Source organism: Eupeodes corollae, chromosome 1 (assembly GCF_945859685.1).
Source record: "Eupeodes corollae chromosome 1, idEupCoro1.1, whole genome shotgun sequence".
Classification (NCBI taxonomy): Eukaryota; Metazoa; Arthropoda; class Insecta; order Diptera; family Syrphidae; genus Eupeodes; species Eupeodes corollae.
The window spans coordinates 110,832,470-110,842,536 of NC_079147.1; positions in this window are offsets into that span (position 1 = coordinate 110,832,470).

The following is a 10,067-nucleotide window of genomic DNA, read 5'->3' on the forward strand; positions in this document are numbered from 1 at the left end:
AAATGTCCGTGGACCTTATGGTTACAGAAATTGTAACAGGGTCTGTGGACCTTTTGACTTCTTTGAAATTGAAGTTACCGTGGCGAGGGTAAAGTGGTCGCGTCTGTTGTTCTGAAAAACTCTGCAAAATAATTTTCATTCAAACTTGTTCATCAATTTTCAAAACCAAGCATATATTACTAAATGAAAATAATGGCTATATTACTAAATGAAAATAATGGCTTTCAAAAAAGGACATAATGTCCACACAGACGAAGTGACTTCTATAAACAAACAAAATATCTACCTATGGACAAATTGCGCATTTGAGACGTGACATTTTTTCTTGACAAATTGTCTAGGGTTTGTATGTTCTCTTGTGAAGTCTTTATGAAGAGATGCGTTAGAACTCAAACCAGTTACCGCACTGGTTAATCAGAACCAATTTATGAAAAATCAACAAATGATCAAATTTTGTGCTTAATTTAAAATTCATGTTAGGGGAAGTTTATTGTGGTAATACTTTCCCGTAGCTTTTAGACAATCAGCTCATGAAGCTTAAATAAATAAATAAATTGCCATTGGTATAAGTATAAGCGATATTGGTCTATAATACGTTACTTCAGCTGGTGGCTTACTTTATTTAATTAGAGCAATGACTTCTACAATTTTCCAATGAAGTGTTACATATTTTAATTAAAGGCATGCGTTTATTATAAATTTGAGTTATTTAAAGGCTTTAGAGACAATCGCTTTCAAAATCCAAGAGAAAGATCGTACTTTCTTCTTTGAACCTGACTGAAATAATTCATTCGTGGTTCGTTTCGACAAACAAATGGCGTCATGAATTCGCCTCATACTATTTTTATGTAATGATCAAAATAATCGAAAATCTAGTCTTTCAAGTTCAAGCTTCCAACTGTCAGTAGATTCGTGTGTCTTCTTTAATAGTCAATAGCCACTTTAAGCTTGACTTACCTTTACGTCTTATTTCATTTATTTGTGTTATTACTTTTGTTTGAAAGAACATTAATAATCAAATGCTTCAATGTTTCAAGACTCTGAAACGATCAATGGCAAGAAGATGACAGAGTGTTAAAAAACTTTAAGTTAACTTATTATAAAAAGCCAGTTATCACACTATCAAACCTTAACAGTTATTTTTGTATATATTTGCCTTATAACATTGTAATTAGTTACATTATTTTCAAACTGTCAAATTTCCACAAAATCTCTTTTTTGGTCCTGCCTTTTTTCTCTCACTTTAGTATTCTTCCAAAAAAGAATACATTAAAAGGTTTTAAGGACTCCTACGTTTATTATTTTTTCATATTATATTTTTGACATAATACCAATATTACTTATATCCTATATAATCCTATATTTAGAACAAGAAGAAACAATATTTTCCTCCTTAGTTCCAAACCTTTGCTTTATTATAAAACACCCTCTTTAGATAAGTTCAGAATTTCTTAAGTGTGGGTATCAAATTTGAAGCTATTCTCCGAGCTCCCACACTGACACAGAAGCGGTGGTACTTTTAGCTTTATCGCCCACTTTCACTTTGTATAAAATATGTCATTCAAATAACTGTGCTTTCAATTTGTTTTTCTTTTTTTTCCAAACAAGAACATTTTATTTAATGTCCTTATTTTATTCAACAAAAATACATTTAACATGCGTCCTTTTATGAAACACCCACTTACTATATTTTGTACATCAAAATTACGTCGTCGGTCGTTTCACAATGTGATGTGGTATGGTGTGGTTAATGTCGCTGTATGGCATTGGAGAAACATCAATCATCATCGTCGTAGGTGTTTTAAGGCTCCAAATGGTTTTCAAAATCTTATGGCCCACAATTTTGTATATAGTCTAAATCTATAAGTAGAGTACCGCATGTTTTGAAAGGATGGTAAGTAGAAATAAATTAAGACATAGACCAACGACGACGACGTCATGGTTATAAATAAAATGAGGCTTGTGTGTGTTACAACAAACAATCCAGAAATAAAATATTCTAAATGGATTCTGCGAATCGTGGCTGGGCCGTATGTGGCTGCTGCTAAAATGTGGAAGATTTATATTTGCTGAAAGCGGGTCAAAAGTTGAACATTAAAATAATTATTTAATTTTCTTTTCTCTCCACTATGCTATTCAAACAGAAGAATTGGTTAACGTCAAGCTTGGCGTTAATATACAAAACAACCGGGTTCTTATTAATTTAATAAAAGGAGACTTGCACATTACGGAGATCTTGAAAAAAGCCCACTTACTTCCAATCGATGCCCAACAACTCTTTATCGAGTTCAAGGCCGCGTAGAGCTTTACCGAGCAATGTCTACTTTTGGCATACCTGTCAAACTTGTCCGTTATTACAGAATGTCGATGGAGAATGCTCGTTGGTCTATCAAGGTCTGCACATTGTAATGAGTGGGAATATTGATCCTGGGGTGGAATCAGCTAAGGCGATAATTGAATATCATATTTTTGATAATAAAATTTTACTATTAAAGTATGAAATTAGCTGTTTTTGAACAAAACTTTTACTTTTATTGTTTTTTTCGAATGTCGTTGCCTTTGTCAGTCACAAGAATGTGTTTTTTTAATGAAAGGAAAATTTAAGAAAATGTTCAACTTATTTGTGTAAGCGTCTGGTAGTTCTATTCGGAATAAACATACTTGTTTGAAAATGACTATCACATTTTTATTATGACAGCTTTTTAGGTATCAATTTGACTATCACCTTACACAGATCAAATTCTATTATTTTAACTGTCGATTCCGCCGATTCCACCCCTTTTAAAGATTTCACATTCGTGTAGTACAGCTAAAGAAAGAATCCCTATACTTCACAGTACTTCCGAAATTGGGCTCAAGTATAAACAGATGACAGTTCTTTAAAGTACGGTTAATTTATTTTAGGGAAGAAATGCAACTGGCTACTTCACTAAAGCATTGCGGCGGCGGTGCTCAAGAGAAGCAAATGTCTCGGTAAGAGAACGACCTCCTATCATTTTAAGGGTTTTCTTTCCAATTCTATCCGAAACACTCCAGTACGGTATTAGAGACCAGCCCAAATATGGGAATTTAACTCGAGTTTTGAACGAATAAAAGCTTTATTAATTATGACCAGATCAAAAACGCTAAAAAGCTTCATACATCGTCGGAAAAAAACCTATCAAATATGCAATCAATCCACAGCAAGTAATTTGTGATGTATATACCTAACACTGAATTTCACCTATGGATAGTGGCATTGGGTGAGGGTTACGCTTTTGAGACAGTAGGCATCATTGAATTTTCGAAGCGTTAAATTCTAAACTCGGTTTTTAATTCCGCATTGAAATGGCGTTAAGTTCAGAATTAAAAATCTTATCATACACTGCCGTTGATAATCCACATCCGAAGAACAACGATGAGAACTTTAAAACGCGTATGAAAAGCTGAGGGTACTGTCATTAGCGAAACAAATAAGTGAGTTAGAATTGTTCCACTAAATGTTATTTCTAAATATAAGGAAAAGTCAGAGACAAAACGGTGCCATGAGGCACCCCAGCGTTTATTTTTTAAATATCAGATTTGAACCAATCCAAAACTACTTGAATTGCACGGTAATTTCTAACCCAAGAAAGAAGAGATTCATCAATACCAAATACACACATATTCGATAAGAGAGCTTGATGCCAAATATTTTACTTTCTCCAAAACGATGTAAAGATTTGTTCCACTGCTCGGTGAGATAAATCATGAGGAGATCACCAATGGACCTATTGTTAGGAAAGTCATAATGCCGGTCCTTCGTTTCTAAAGATATTTCTTCAGCTGAAAATGTATCACCATTTCCATGACCTTTCAAAGAAGAGACTTAAGTGCAATTCAACGATAGTAAGTAGAATTCGCCCTTTTTAGGGACAGGTTGGACAAACGCTGTTTTCCATCAACTAGGAAAGAGATCTGTAGATTTAGAAGAGGACTGATGGAAAAAATTGCGCAGTAGTTTGCTGGAGTTGAAAAACATCACTTCAAAACAATAGCGTTGATAATATCCGGGTACTCTAGCAAGTGAAAAAATTCATCCCATAGAAGTTCAGGCGGAGTCTTGACAGTCATTGGCAATAAATTGGTCCGTTATCGTTTGAACTTATTCCGGCATGAATTGAATAGAGAAGTAACAAAGTGGGCTGTATAGCGACACTGATCTGGCGAAATGAATACAAATTCAACTTCTTAGATTATTAATAAAAGAATGCACGGATCCGAGTGGTCCAATTTTCAATGACTTTTCCGCATAGATCCAGCTGAATTTGACCTTTGGCATCTGTTATATTCACCTCTAGGGCATCAATCGATTGTAGTTTATTTGCATAGACCTGCACCTGCTACTTCAAGAAACCTCACAGGAAAAAGTCTATCGGGGTCAAAACGTATTATCACCTGGTGAACCTCGAGTAGGTTGGTGTCGTCCCATATACGGTAATTTTGCTTTCTATATGCCTCGTCATTAAAGATGAACTTTCGGCCAAAATCAGGTTCCTTTTCCAAACTATGCACTGAGGATGTAGCTTCATCAATAACGCCGACTCTCAGCTTCTAAATTTGAAATAAGATTCCGGAAGTCGTCATCGCAGTATTTACTATTTTTATCGAATATTCGAAAGTCCGTTCTACAGTGGACGGCATGGTCTTCTATCTTCTTATACCACAAATTTTTCTTCTCAATTGTTTTCAATGCCAGAATTTTCAGTAGTCTTTCATCTGGCACACTAAAAACTTTTTTGATAAATCAACATGACATTTAATAGTTTTTATGAAGATCGGTGATAGTCCTGTCTCCATTGAGATCATATAGTTTGGGGTGCGTTTCGGTAAACGAAAGCATCTTTTAATGAAGAACCCCTGAAGTTTTTTGACCGTTTCAAACTTCTCCGCTCCCCATACCTGTGCTGTAAACATCATTATTAGATCCTGCCACTGCAACAAAAACCTTATGTGTAACAGTATGTGATATTGATTGGTTTGAGAAGCATTTCTTCCTTGTTACGGATATTGCACTTTTAGATTTAATCAGCTTTTCTTTAGGATGTGTTTCCATATTAAGATTGCTGGTTATGGTAAATCCTAAACATTTGTAGGCTTTAACAATCTCGATTCGTTCTCTGTCATAGTGCCATTTCTCATTCCTGGCTGTTCTACCAGAATCATTCCGGAATATAATCACCTTGGATTTTCTCAAATTGACTTACAGATTCCATAACCGGCAATACATATTTAGTCGGTTAATCATCAACTGTATAGGGTTTCGGGTGAGTAAGCAAACAGTATGACATCATCTGCAAAAAGCAAGCCTTTGATTAGTGTCCTAAATATTTCACTTCCAGCAGGAAGATAATCAATAAGGCTCTCTAAGAACAAAACATAGATGCTTTCTAGCACCTGCCCAAATTTGTCTGACATTCTATAATTGTAAAGCGTTCAACGGTATCAAAAGCTGCCTTAAAACCGACAAAAAATACGTAGAGCTTCTTTTTTTGTTCAATAGAGGTACCTGCCTGCAATTCCCCAAGCAACTTATTATCATGAATCCAACGAGTCAATCGGTTATTTAATAATGTTGCGAATATCTTGTAGGTGGCGTTGAGGAAGGATAGTTGGATGGATCATCAATGTTGTTTTTCTTATGTATGGGAAAAAATTAAGGAATTTTTTAACTGTTCTGGTAGTATTCCATGGAATACTGCAGTATCCAAAATTGTATTGAAAGCCGATGTTAAATTTAAAGTTAGCCTTTCTGTTCCATATTTAAAAAATTCCACTGGTATATCAATATGTCCAGAAGGTTTTCCGTCCTTCAATTTCACTAATAAGGTTTTAACTTCGTCATCAATTATGAGACTATCCAAAATATCATTTGAGTACAAAGGTTTAGAGTATTGGATAGGAAGGGTAAGGCAATACATTGATATTTACTTTCAAACTTTACAATCGTTTAACTTACTTTAACCAAAACAGAATCGTCGCCACGGTGCGCCAAAATCTACCCGCACCAATTGAAAAACCCTTAAGGGCATGTCGCATGCAAAAAAATTGATAGGTGCTTTGCGCTTAGCTTTGTAGCGTTCACATTTTTTTAAATATTTAAACGAAATAAACGGGTTTTGATTGAAAATATATTGGGCTAAATTTGTATAAAGGAATACAAAATTTAAAAAAATTGTTTGTTCCTTAACAGCACTAGAATCACTAAAAAATCATTAAATTCAGGTAGTTACTTGCGAAAATCAATGGGGCAGTGTGTAAAATATAATTTTTTATTTTTTTTATATTTTTTTCCAAAAAACAATAAATTTTTATAAATAGTATCGATTTTCTTTTTTTTTTAATTTATTTATTTATTCCAAGAAAAATTGTAAAAAACTATGAAAAATAGGGCAAATTTGCATTGTGGCATAGGTGCAATATTTGATAAAACTTCCAAAGTATAACAGCTAGCTAAGTCAATTTAACTTTTTTTCAAATTCTAAATATATGTTCAGATATTTGCTTTTAAATTTAAAAAAAAAAAAATAGTTATAGTAACTTTTTTAGACAAAAAATAAAAAATGCATTCTTTTTTTTCCAATATTTTTTGCGAATTCATGGGGCGAGCTGATTTTTATTTTTTTAGTTTTAATTTTTTTTTAAAAAAAAAGGACCATATATATTACTCTTACTATCGATTTTGAAAAAAAAAAATATTTGTCGCAACATAATTAAAAATGCATTTCAATATAACAACATTTGTGGTGCAATTGTGAGGGATTGGGAGCTTATATAATTGCAAAATATTTTTTTTATTTTTTTTTGGCATTTTGTTTATTCTATTTAAAAAAGTAAAAAGTTCTTGCGTCTACTGTTTATTTAATTTAATTTTTATAAAAGAGGTCTATTTTGCATTTTTTAACAACAAATTTCTTTGTAAACGCACACAATGAAGTTTCCAGTTCCCAAGAATGCCACTGCATCTCAGCGCTCAAGAAGAGAATTCTTTGCAAAAGAATTTCGCCCGCCCATCCTCTCTCAGATTTTTTTTTGTTGTTGGTCTCATGGCTCATTTAGTTTTTGTATTCTTTGTTTTGCTTGCGGTATACAATAACAGAAAATACAACAAAAAAAAGACTTTTCTTAGAAATATTTTTTTTTCTAGTACGTGGTATGATGTAAGGTCATGGACTCGTGATTTGGGTGTTACGTAGTCAATCGTATACGCAGAATTTGATTTTTGGTTCAACTTTCGGCAAGTTTTGTGGTTGCACATTGTAGTGTAGGTATAAAAAAGGGTAAAGAGGTATTGTAGGTATCGTGAATTCGCTGTCATATATTTTGTTTTCTTGATTTTTTTTGCGTACTATCACTCCTGGGTATTGCATTTTTTTAACTTCCCATACGAAGTTATTATAATGGGTCCGATTTGTCAAATTGAAAATGTTGACATTTTTCGACGTTTCAAGGTCCCTAGACTCGAATTAAAAGATTTTTAGAAAGATGTCTGTGCGTGCGTGTGTACGTACGTTCGTACGTCCGTACTTTCGCGACGTTTTTTTCGTCTTCCATAGCTCAAGAACCAGAAGAGATATCGACTTCAAATAAATTTTGCTCTACAGATAATAAGGCAGAAAGATGCAGAAAGGGCTCTCAAGAAAATTGCGTAGGTGTTTTTTTTTACCATAGCAGTTTAAAAAAAAGGTGAAAATTTTGGATAACCCTAAATATCTTACGAACCAAAAACGCTAGAGACTTGAATTAAATTTTATATAATATATTGTAACGTGATATCAACCAAGTATATTTTTGAAAAAAATCCATTTAACGGTTTTTTTATAAATCAAAAAACTGAAAAAAAAATGTGTCACCTACCAAATTTTACGACTAAATTATGATTTCATCTCCAAAACAATTTTGTGCAACGAAAAATAATGTTTTTGAAATTTGATAAAATTTTGAGAAAAATCGAATTGACAGTTTTTTTATAAAAAATAAAAACCTAAACAAAAATTAATAAAAGTTGGTAAAAATTGACTTTCGACTCAAATATCTTTTCAAAACTTTGAGATATTGGCTTTAATTTACTTTTATCTTTCAAAAAATATTGTTGTCAACATTTAATAAAATTTTGAGAAAAATCGAATTGACAGTTTGTTTACAAAAAATTAAAAACCGAAACAAATTAACAAAAATTGGTAAAAATTGAATATCGATTCAAATATCTTTTCAAGAAGTTGAAATTCAGGCATCAAACTTTTTTTATCTTATAAGAAATATTGTTATCAACAATGTTGAGAAAATTGAATTGACAGTTTTTTTATACAAAATAAAAATCTAAAAAACTTTACTCAAAGTTGGTAAGTTGGTTGGCCTCTTTTTTGAAATAGTTTGACAGGATTGTGCACACTGATAACTTCCCATCACGTCTGTCGATTTGTCTTGCTTAAAAGTTTGTCTATCAATTTTTAGCAAATTTGCGTTTTATTTTTTGTAGATTTTATTTTTATGAAAAAACGGACTGTTGGATTTTTATATAAAAATCACTAAATATCGAAAACAATATTTTCTGTGAAATAAAAAAAGGTTTGAAGCCAATATTTTTAATTTTTGAAAAGCTATTTGAGTCGAAAGTAAATGTTTACCAAGTTTTAGTATTGTTTTTTTTTAGAGTTTTATTTTTTGTAAAAAAACTGTCAATGAGATTTTCTTCAAATTTCTATCAAATGTTGAAAACAATATTTCATATAAGATAAAATTAGTTTGAAGCCAATATTTCAAATTTTTGAAAAGATATTTGAGGTGAAAATCAATTTTTACCAACTTTTGTTAAATTTTTTTTAGGTTTTTAATTTTTTGTACAAAAACTGTCAATTTGATTTTGTTCAAAATTTGACTGAATGTTCAAAATAATATTTCTTATAAGATAAAATTAGTTTGAAACCTAAATTTCAAATTTTTGAAAAGATATTTGAGTCGAAAGTCAATTTTTACCAACTTTTATTAATTTTTGTTTAGGTTTTTATTTTTTATAAAAAAACTGTCAATTCGATTTTTCTCAAAATTTTATCAAATTTCAAAAACATTATTTTTCGTTGCACAAAATTGTTTTGGAGATGAAATCATAATTTAGTCGTAAAATTTGGTAGGTGACACATTTTTTTTTCAGTTTTTTGATTTATAAAAAAACCGTTAAATGGATTTTTTTCAAAAATATACTTGGTTGATATCACGTTACAATATATTATATAAAATTTAATTCAAGTCTCTAGCGTTTTTGGTTCGTAAGATATTTAGGGTTATCCAAAATTTTCACCTTTTTTTTAAACTGCTATGGTAAAAAAAAACACCTACGCAATTTTCTTGAGAGCCCTTTCTGCAGCTTTCTGCCTTATTATCTGTATAACAAAATTTATTTGAAGTCGATATCTCTTCTGGGTCTTGAGCTATGGACGACGAAAAAAACGTCGCGAAAGTACGGACGTACGAACGTACGTACACACGCACGCACAGACATGTTTCTAAAAACCTTTTATTTTGATTCTAGGGACCTTGAAACCTCGAGAAATGTCAAAATTTTCAAGTTGACAAATCGGACCCATTACAATAATTTCCAATGGGAAGTAAAAAAATATTAAAATAAAATAGGTATTTTCAATAATTAGAAAATTTCGACCAAAAAAAGAAATTCAAGAAAAAAACATCTCCTTCGATAGCAAAATACCCACTTGCTTTATAAAATTCGAACCATATGCAAAAGACAACAACAAATCTACCTAACTAGACATACCAAAAAAAACCGGTTTATCATGCAACGTTGTTGTATTTCTTATTTCTTTGATTGGCTGCTTGTGCGGAAATATATCCCTCGCTCTGAGAGACAAAAAAGATCAAGAGGCAAATATAGAGTAATTGGAAATTCAAATTTTGAATTTGATAATGAAGAGAGTAACGATCTTTCACTAATACATTCAAATTCATTTACATGAGTTCTGAGTTCGCTTCTGCGGGAGACATACCCTTAACCCTAGAAAGATAACTTACGTTGAATTGACGTATAAATCATG